Source organism: Engystomops pustulosus, chromosome 2 (assembly GCF_040894005.1).
Source record: "Engystomops pustulosus chromosome 2, aEngPut4.maternal, whole genome shotgun sequence".
In the NCBI taxonomy this organism is placed as follows: domain Eukaryota; kingdom Metazoa; phylum Chordata; class Amphibia; order Anura; family Leptodactylidae; genus Engystomops; species Engystomops pustulosus.
The window spans coordinates 227,944,635-227,954,795 of record NC_092412.1 but is presented as its reverse complement, the minus strand read 5'-3'; the positions used below and the strand labels follow the sequence as shown (position 1 = coordinate 227,954,795).

At 43.7% G+C, this 10,161-nt stretch overlaps 1 pseudogene; it reads right to left on the bottom strand.

Annotated features, from left to right (window-relative positions):
* Positions 1 to 1,507: 1,507 nt before the first annotated feature.
* The window catches only part of LOC140117096 (uncharacterized), a 47,838-nt pseudogene continuing 39,184 nt past the window's right edge, over positions 1,508 to 10,161 (bottom strand).

Sequence of the window (10,161 nt, the reverse complement as noted above, 5' to 3'; positions counted from 1 at the left end):
GATATAGTTACAGGGGTTGTCCACTTTCAGCAAATATTTTTTGTGTAATGAAAAGTTGTAAAATCAATTTTTCACGGTTTTCAAGATCTCTGCTTTATGTCCTGCTATAGAAGGCATCTATGTTTATTTCCAGTGGATAGAAATCTCTCCATGGTCATGTGATGGACATTTAGGTCTATAAATGTTTAGACATATAAAGCGGGTAAACAGCATATACAGTACAGTACATATATGGACTACCATAGAGATAATGAACAACATTCTGTTACTTTAAAAAAATGATATATAAAAACCAATATTACCAATAATATCACTATACCAGGTAAACATATTACCTCCACATTGATGATAGTTGCTACCACCATACTGTTGCTGATGTGTCTCCTATACCCTTCACTTTTATTTGCGACACATAATAATGCATGGAGCCTCATTGTGTATAGTTCATTCTCCAATAGACTTTAAAGTGTCCTCTTTAATCTGTATAAAGTCCCCTGTAGCAGGTACATCACATGCAGGGCAGGCGCTAGCACTGGGCATACCCGGGCAAGTGCCAAGGCCCAGAGCTTCTGGGGAGGCCCACAGAAGGTTGTACATAAGGAATCCAGGGGGAAGTGGGGGCTGTATCTAGTGAATCCATAGGGTGTGAAGGGGGCTTATATAAAATAACCATGAGGGGGCTGTTTGGGATGATAAATTAGAGAATGTTTTAGAACAGGAGACTCTTTTGGTTTTTGAATGTTGAATGCTGCAAAGTGAATTTACTGCAAGGGGACCCACTGAGGCTCTGTCGCCCAGGGGCCTACTGAAACCTGGAGCCATCCCTGATCCCATGAAATAGTGCCCTGTGTAATATAGTGCAGCCTGCAGTATTGTGCTTCCTTTAGTATAGTGCCCTCTATCATGCAGTATATCGCCATTTATATAGTGCCTTCTGTCATATATTAACTTTTATATAGTGCCCTCTGTCATGTATTACTTCTTATATAATGCCCTCTGTAGTATAGTGCCCTCTATCATACAGTATATTGCCATTTATATAGTGCCCTCTGTAGTATAGTGCCCTCTGTCATATATCCAAAAAATGCAGCACTCCAGTAAGTATAAAGGTGATCTTTGTTCACCCATGGCAATATATTAGTTGATATCCAGTTGACACTATACTGTGGTATCTTTAGGGGTGCAGTGTGGAGATGTGCTCCAAGGATCTGAGCAAACACTTCATATCTGGTAGAAGTAAACACAAAGTTTGGCACATAAACTGCCTTGGTGAATCCCCAGAAGACCCGAATCTACCGCAGAGAACGCGCCGCTGGATCGCGAATGGACCGGGTAAGTAAATGTGCCCCAATATGTTTCATTTATGTAATGCCAGCATTCTGCAGAGATCTACAAATCATAGGGAACATGTATGCAAAATCAGACATCACAGCAAAATCAGACATCACAGGGTAACTAAACATATCAAACCATGGGAGTGAAGGTCCTGCTCACAACTGCATACAGTCTATGAAGAAGTGGAGTTTGCTTCAACTTGAAGGAGAATTTCTGATCCATGGACAATGTTATAGGAACACAAGGTGCAGACATCTTCCAGCTGCTTGCCAGCAAACATCAGTCTCTGGTGATCCGGGGGATACCCTCTTTGTCTTGGATTAGGTCTTTCACATCTTCGATAGTATCCCCGCAGCCTACCTCAAGAGGAAAGTTCCTTCCATTGTGGACATTTACAAAGATCTTCATTCTTAATGGGGAAGGAAGATAAATAACAATACATTAGATCTGTGAAAATTCACATCCAACACTCAGTTTTGCTTAAAGAAAGGGCAAAAAGGCAACAGAAAAAAGCTGAGCAGTATAATAAGCGCTCAACCAATATAATAGATAATGTGAGAATTCTCAGGAACAGTAGCTGCAAAGGCACATGTTCAATTTACAAACTGACTCTAATTAAATTGTCAGGTGACAAAAAGTCAAATGATAAATCTGTTAAGTGGCATAAGTAATTGGTCGTGTAATATACCTTCCGTTTCTGTTCAGAAGAGTTTTGGTTCTTTTGGAGTTCACACTGGTCTTAGTACAGCTGATCGACACACTGACTGCAATCAAGTACAGTATATACATTTGAGTGACATCAAAGAGACACCTAACCCGTATTCCTGCTCTGAGATGTGCAATATCCTTTGAACAACAGGGTATTATTTACGACTATAAGATTTGTGAACTTATTAATCAGTCGCCAAAAAATGGGCATCACCTTGTAATTAAACCGTCCATGTATACACTTGAAAAATAGAACGAGACACGGGCGGCGCCCCTAGTGCAATAGGTCACTTATAAGTGAGATGAGGTATTAGAGAGTATCTGCTTACCTGAAGACACCTTGTGTCTTATGCGTCTAGAGTAGATACTTTTTGTTCTCCGGTAGCTGTGGCTAGGGTGTGCTGCGTCTTCCCGGGGTCCGGTACAGTGGTAGTGCCGGATAGGGAATCACAGGGATGTAAAGGTTTGAAAAAACCGGGTTGGTATACCAACCCGGTTTTTTCAAACCTTTACATCCATGTATACATTTGTCATCTTGAAAATGATACTCTCAATGTTGCACCAAACCATATCTCAGTTAGGTTGACCTCAATCCTCTGTGGTGTTTAGTTTCATTGATTTCTTCACTATCAATGCCATGGTCAATGATGAATACAACAATAAATAAGTTAGCATTTTTGGAATGATTAAAGTTTTATTGTATCTTCCTCTTCGTATGGGGATTTTCCACCTTATCCATTAAAATGTGCAAATCACACATTGTAATGAATGGGTTAAAATGAGACAGCCTCTGGTCTTTGGAAGACCTGAGGCTGTCATGGCGACCGATCGCCGCTCCTCGATGACGTCAGGGGGAGCAACGATCGTCACTGCATGGCCGCCGCCATCTTTTTTAAGCCGCTGGTAGCTTTGCTGGCGGCAATCAACGGGTTAACAGCAAAGACTTACCGACTCTGGAGAGGGCTCAGCCCATGAGCCCTCTCTATGCACCCGATGCTCGCCTTATTAGTACAAAGAGTTAAAACATTCACCTTGAATTAATTATAATATGCACCGCACCCCAGAACATAATGTATACTGCAACCCACTGTACTGATTACACTGAAGCACTCCCTAATAAATGAATATAGAGAGACTAGGCATCACAAAATGCGGATGTGTAAGTTATTTATATAAGTGACAGCATGTGTTTTGCCTTTTAACATTAGTAATAATGATTTAGAATATTTAGAGCAGCACACATAGATGAAAAAGCATTGCACTGCACTGTATATCAATGGCTTTTGCTTTTTTTTTTTTAACTGTATTTTTATTTAGATTTTTCATACAGGTAAGGTAAAGAACTTTACATAAGAGGTACAATTTTTACCGGAATTCCGGTCATAAAACTTAAGTATTATAAGAATTAGTAACTACAATAAACTTGTTACAAACATTTGTATCAAACAACATAGTTACAAGAAGGAAGAGAAGAAGAGAGAAGTACAAACAATTAAGTCTGTTCCACTCTAAACATGATATTTTACATTTAAACACAAAACAACTTTAACACAAGACAGACATATCATGGAGGGGAGGGTGGGCGTTGAGGGGGGTAACTCTAGCTGCCCAAATCCAGACAAAATGCAGTTATACCGGTACCTAGGTAATTGTCCTATGAGATCGTTGCCCAATACATATCCCATGAGCACCATACTTTATCAAAAAGGTCCATTTGGTTATTCATGGAGGCCGTCATTGTCTCCATACTCCGGACTTCTCTCACCCTTGTTAACAACTGAATGTGGCTTGGGGGGGGTTGCCTTTTCCAATGTTGTGCAATCAGACATCGAGCGTCAGTAAGAATGTGTAAACAAAGTTTCTTAGTAGCTTTAGCCATAGGAAAATCAGTGATGTTCAGCAGATAAAACAGCGGATTCAATGGGATATCTATATTGATGATCTCCTTAACTAGTTTCCTTACATTCTCCCAGAACGGTTGTATATGAGTGCAAGTCCAGAGGCATTTGTGTCTTAAAAACACAGGTGCAATTGATTTTTCCAGTGAGCGATTTGGGCGTCAACGGGAGCCTGAATTGCCCACATAACAGCAGGACATTTTGCTGCATTCCCAAAGGGCCCTGCAGTCTGCCGCCTGAAGCAAGATATTCATCTAGCCTCATGCACCCAGCCTCCTGGGGACAGCATAACTTACAAAGTCTAAAAAGACTTTAATAAGCTCACACCATCTCTTAGGTGGTTCACACTCCTTTCTGAGGACAAATGGAATCACATGGATGGACATATTGCCCATTGAAATGCATGTGTATGCTACCCATACTGAAAAGGTAGGGTACGGGTAGCATACAACCGGAAAAAATGTTGTTGTGTGCAAGGAACCTTACAGTTTTATATTATGCAAGCCAATATATAGGGAGTAAACTAAAGATGAAGCCATGTTACACAACTAAAAAACTAGTTTCCGAGGGCGTGGCTTAGCCGGAGATGTGAGAGGACGCACGCTGAGGAGCTCCCGCTAGGCATTCGACATTTTATCCTGAAAATCGCCTGTCTGAGGGGTGTGTGACCACAAGGAACCACCGGAGTACGAGGGTAAGCGGTGGAGAAGCGGAGATGGCCGGCGGCAGCAACAAAAAACGCTCTAAGGAAGGAGCGGAGGAAGCGGTGGAAGGCGCGCATCGTGCAGGCCGCGGTGGCGCCATTGACCCGGCAGACGTGGCGAGCAGGCTGCAAAGATTCGCACATGGGCAGACCGGTGCTGGTGACCTGACAGCAGCGGTGGCTGTGGAGAACGGAGGTGAGGCTGCAAACAATGACTAGCCGTCACTGCCTCCCCCGGCAGTTAACATGGCGGCGGCTACCAGGTCCAAAGCCCCAGACACTCCTAGGCCTCCCAGAGGTGCACGTGTGGTGGGAGAATCGAATACAGCAACTCCTGCGGTTGCAACTAAAGATGCAGAGCCCACACTACAAGAAGTGCTGACTGCAGTACATAGCTGCAATAGTGCCATATCCTCTCTCACACTACTTGTGGGAGATGTGAAGGAGAACTTGAACATTATCAGGCACGATGTGCAAAAAGTCTCCGAAAGAATGGGGGCCTTGGAAGGTAGAGTGGGGGAGATGGAAGATCAGCTACCCTCTGTCAGGCGTGATATATCACGTATGCAATTTACTCTACTATTAGCAAAGCAGGATGATATGGAAAACAGGCTGAGGAGGAACAATGTGCGCCTTGTGGGGGTGCCTGAAAGGGTGGAAGGCCGTAATCCCAGCGAATACTTTGAGCAGTGGCTGCTGTCGATTTTTGGGCAAGTTACCCTGTCACCGCTGTTTGCGGTGGAAAGAGCCCATCGGGTTCCATCAAGACCCCTACCTCCAGGCAACCCACCTCGATCCATACTTATCCGCATCCTCCACTACAAAGACTGGGACACTATCCTGAGAAAAGCCAGAGATAAGGAGCATCTACAAATCAATGGCAGTCGCATATCCATCTTTCCTGATTTCTCTGCGGAAGTGCAGAAACGTAGAGCGACATTCCAAGGAGTGAAGAGGCGACTGCGACAATTGGAGTTACAATACTCTATGTTTTACCCGGCTAAACTGCGAGTGATTGCTCTGCAGAATACTCACTTCTTCAGCACACCGGAAGAGGCCACTTCGTGGCTGGATGATCATGAGCAGGAGTTACGCAGAAGAAGTCCTAGACGGGACAGATAGTGATGTGCTAATTGTGATAAGCCGCAATTATATCTGCCTCACGACAATTTTTTGCAGGAAGAGTCACCCTCAGAACAAGGTGCACATGCTAGTCAAGCTAGCCTGGCGGGGGGCAGATCCCCAGCAATGCATCGAATAGGCGTGAGAACTATATGAGACTTGTCGGCTACTGTTACTATTTTTTCCCCAGGTTGTACCTACGGTACAGGGGTATATGTTTGGGTTGTTTACAAAGGGAGGTTTTTGTGTTGTCCGGGCGTGCACATAAGGTCCAACTGTACACTTATATAAATAATGTGACATGTGAGTATGATGGCAGTTAAAGTCAAAATAATTGCCTGGAATATACGGGGGCTGGGAGACTCCGCTAAAAGGTATGCCGTGACTGTAGCGCTAAAACAATATCAGCCAGCGGTGTTGTGTTTATCTGAGACACATTTCACGGATTCTACGGTGACTAGCTTTGGCCGTGGTTGGGTGGGAGCGAGCTATCACTCCACCTTCTCATCACACTCCAGAGGAGTGAGTATTTTGATACATAAATCAATTCCATTCCAGATGATAAATTGCACCATAGATCCGGAAGGGCGGTATGTAGCGCTAAGATGTAAAATGCATCACAAAGAGATTCTCCTTATTGCCATTTACATACCACCGCCTTTCTCGTCAGCTACTTTGAATAAGGCACTGGCGCTGGCAGCGGAGTCTCCTGAGCTTCCCACCCTAATAATAGGTGATTTTAACAATTACTTGAATCCCTACTATGACAAATACCATAGAGGCAGCATCTCTCAGAATAGCCCCGATACTATCCTAGCCAAAATTCTTGGGGAAGTGGGTATGATGGATATCTGGAGGCACAAGTATCCCACATTAAGGAAGTATTCATGCTATTCTAGCTCCCACAATTCCCTATCACGAATTGACTTAGCGGTGGGGAATGATAGGATGGTGGCGTTGACAGAGGATGTCGAATATGCTCCAAGAAGTATATCTGACCACTCCCCCGTGTTGGTTACACTTACAATGGCTGCAGACACGGGGGGGGGGGGCAGCACCTTTGGAAGCTCAATCCTTTTTGGATACAGATCTTACATCCTACTGACAACCTGCCCAGGGAAATAGAGGAATTCCTAAAATTTAACCAGGGAACGACTTCTCACTTGATCTTATGGGATGCACTCAAGTCACATATTAGAGACTGTTTTAATGGGCGGATAATTACACACAAAATTAAACAAAAGGAATATCTACAGGCTTTGCAGGAAAGAGCACAAGACACAGAGAAAGAATATATCAGTAAAGCGACAGAGGCAGCTCAGAAGGCCTGGTTGGAAGCACAGGAGCTGCTAACATCCCACATTAAAGCAGTTGCTGACGCAAAGAAATTCTTTGTCCAGCAGAAATATTTCGAAGGGGGGGAAAGCACGGGGAAACTATTGGCCTCAGTCATTAGGGCACAAAGGGACTCTTCCCACATCCAGTCTTTAATAAATACACAGGGTGAAGAAGTACACTCAGATAAGGAAATTCTTGAAACCCTTAGGTCCTTCTACAAGGATATATACACCTCTAGGGTGGGAGACGATAGCCAGGAAATAGAGGCTTTCCTAGACAAGGTGACGTTGCCGATATTAACAGAAGAGCAGAAAGGGACCCTAGATGCCCCTCTCACTTTAGAGGAACTAGAGAAAGCCTTAAAGTCGTTCCCAAATGAGAAAGCACCGGGGGTGGATGGCTTACCTGGGGAAGTACTTAAGACTTACGGACGCCTACTGTTGCCAGAGCTACTTGAAGTGGTTAAGGCAGCGGAGGAACTAGGCAAATTTCCAGACTCTATGAGCAATGCCATAATTGTAGTATTACCCAAACCAGATAAAGACACACTATTGCCAGAATCATATAGGCCAATTTCATTATTATGCTCAGATGTAAAGCTGATTGCCAAGGCACTAGCTAATAGACTAACAAGAGTTATCCTAGATCTGGTCCATGAGGATCAAACAGGCTTCATGCCTGGGAAATCTACAGTCATCAATATCAGGAGATTATTCCTTAATATTCAAATGCAGCAAGAAGGAGAGGGCTCCAGGGCTATTTTGTCACTGGATGCAGCCAAGGCATTCGACAGCGTCGAATGGCCTTTTCTCTGGGCTGTCATGAATAGAATGGGATTCGGACCACGATATATCAAATGGGTGCAAATGCTATATGGGGCACCAAGGGCACAAATAAGGGCAAATGGTCTTTTATCTACTCCATTCTCACTCCATAGAGGCACGAGGCAGGGTTGCCCCTTATCCCCATTCCTCTTTGCTCTGGCCATAGAGCCATTAGCTTGCATGATTCGAAAAGCACCAGATATACAGGGCTTTAAATATGGGGAGGTAGAAGAAAGAATAGCCCTCTACACAGACGACATTTTGCTGTTTGTTAGAGATGTAGCCAGGTCCCTGGGCCCCATAATGACCACGCTTTCAGATTTTGGTCGGGTCTCAGGGCTGACTATTAATTGGCACAAATCAGTATTGATGTCTCTAGACCCCTTGCAGGATGACATAGATCTGCAGCAGGTGCAGTTAGTCACCAAGTTCAAGTATCTTGGGATTTGGATCTCATCTAGGGTACAAGACTATACAAAACTAAACATAGAACCATTGCTTGAAAGATCGACAGCCAAAGTTGATGCTTGGTGTAAACTTCCCTTATCAGTCATTGGGAGTACCAATTTATGTAAGATGGTACTCATGCCTCAATTTTTATATATTCATATATCTTCAAAACTCACCTGTGTGGATACCGGTATACTTATTCACCAGAATACAAAGACTGTTTAGATCCTTAATATGGCGGAAAAAATCAGCAAGGATAAGGTTGGAGACTCTGCAAAGGGCTAAAGATCAGGGGGGGTTGGCGGTCCCCAACCCCTGGCTCTACTATCTGGCGGCCCAACTCCAACACCTTAAAGGTTGGGGGCAACCTAGTGGTAAGGGAACCTCTGAGAAATTACTACAACACCAGGGAGGGGGAAGACCCCCACTATACATTCTTGAGCTGGGAGCACAGGGAAGGCCTCCCGACCAAATTCCCACAGTGGCACTAATAAGCAAAATATGGCAGAAGGTGAGGATAGTTCTCAAAATGGAGGGTCACACATCTATTACCCCGTTGTGGCGTAATCCAAATTTGCGGGAGGTAATGCAGTTGGAGGGCTTCCAGAGATGGGAGAGTAAAGGTGTTCAGTCCCTATCACAGCTGTTTGAAGGAGGGGTGATTAAGACCTTTGAGAAACTTCGTGAAGAGTTTGAATTAACACATGATCTCTTCTACCAATACTTACAGCTCAGGCACGCCCTAGAGGCACAAACTGGAGGAACAGAGGTACGTTTTACTACACATGAGATCATAGATGACTTAATTATGGCGGATGGCACCAAGGGATACATCTCCAGAACATACATTACACTATTGGGGGAATACCAAAAACAACAACCCTTTACCATTCGCGAGAAATGGGAAGAGGACGTAGGCCCAATCACAGACGAAGTGTGGTCAAACATTATGGAGAAGGTCCCTCAGTTGGCTCTCTGTGAAGCCCATAGGCTGTCACAACTATTCCTACTACATAGGGTATATCGAACCCCACAGTGGCTGCTCAAAGTAGGTCTTAGAGGGAGTGACAACTGCCCCAGATGTGGAATGGAGGGAGTGCACTTAATGCACATGATGTGGGAATGCCAGAAGTTAGGGCAATTTTGGAAGGAGGTGCTAAACCTTATCTCTCGAGTATTCAGAATGGATTTGCCAGCCACCCCAACTGTATGCTTATTAGGAAACATAGAGGATGATAACGCTGCAGAGGGCACTATATTAGGAGTAGGCAGAATGCTTTACCAAGCCAGAAAATTGATAGCTATGTATTGGCTACGCCCCGATGCCCCAGACATTGAGACGTACAAAAAAAAAAAAGAACAACATAATTAGGTTGGAAAAAGGTGTTTATTGCAAAAGAAAAGCAACTACAAAATTTGAATATGTATGGGGTCCCTGGATAGACACTCCTGGTCTACCATCAATCCACCTACAACGTAATCCGTTGACTGCCTTTCTTTGAAAATCTATGGTAAATGTGAAACCACTTTATATTGTGTATAGAAGTATGTATAAGCTGTACCTTTTGGAAAAAATAATTGTGCAGGTTATTGTACATTATGCAAATGTCTGGACGGGTTGGGACAGGGTGGGTTTGTATGTCTTTCTACGGGTGGGGGAGGGGGGGAAGGTGGGAAATGTTTGTTTGTTAATGTTAAAAATTGAAAAAAAAAACTCAATAAAAAGCTTTGATGTTTTCTGCATTTATTTTCTTCTACGACTAAGAACAAATTTATTAATTAT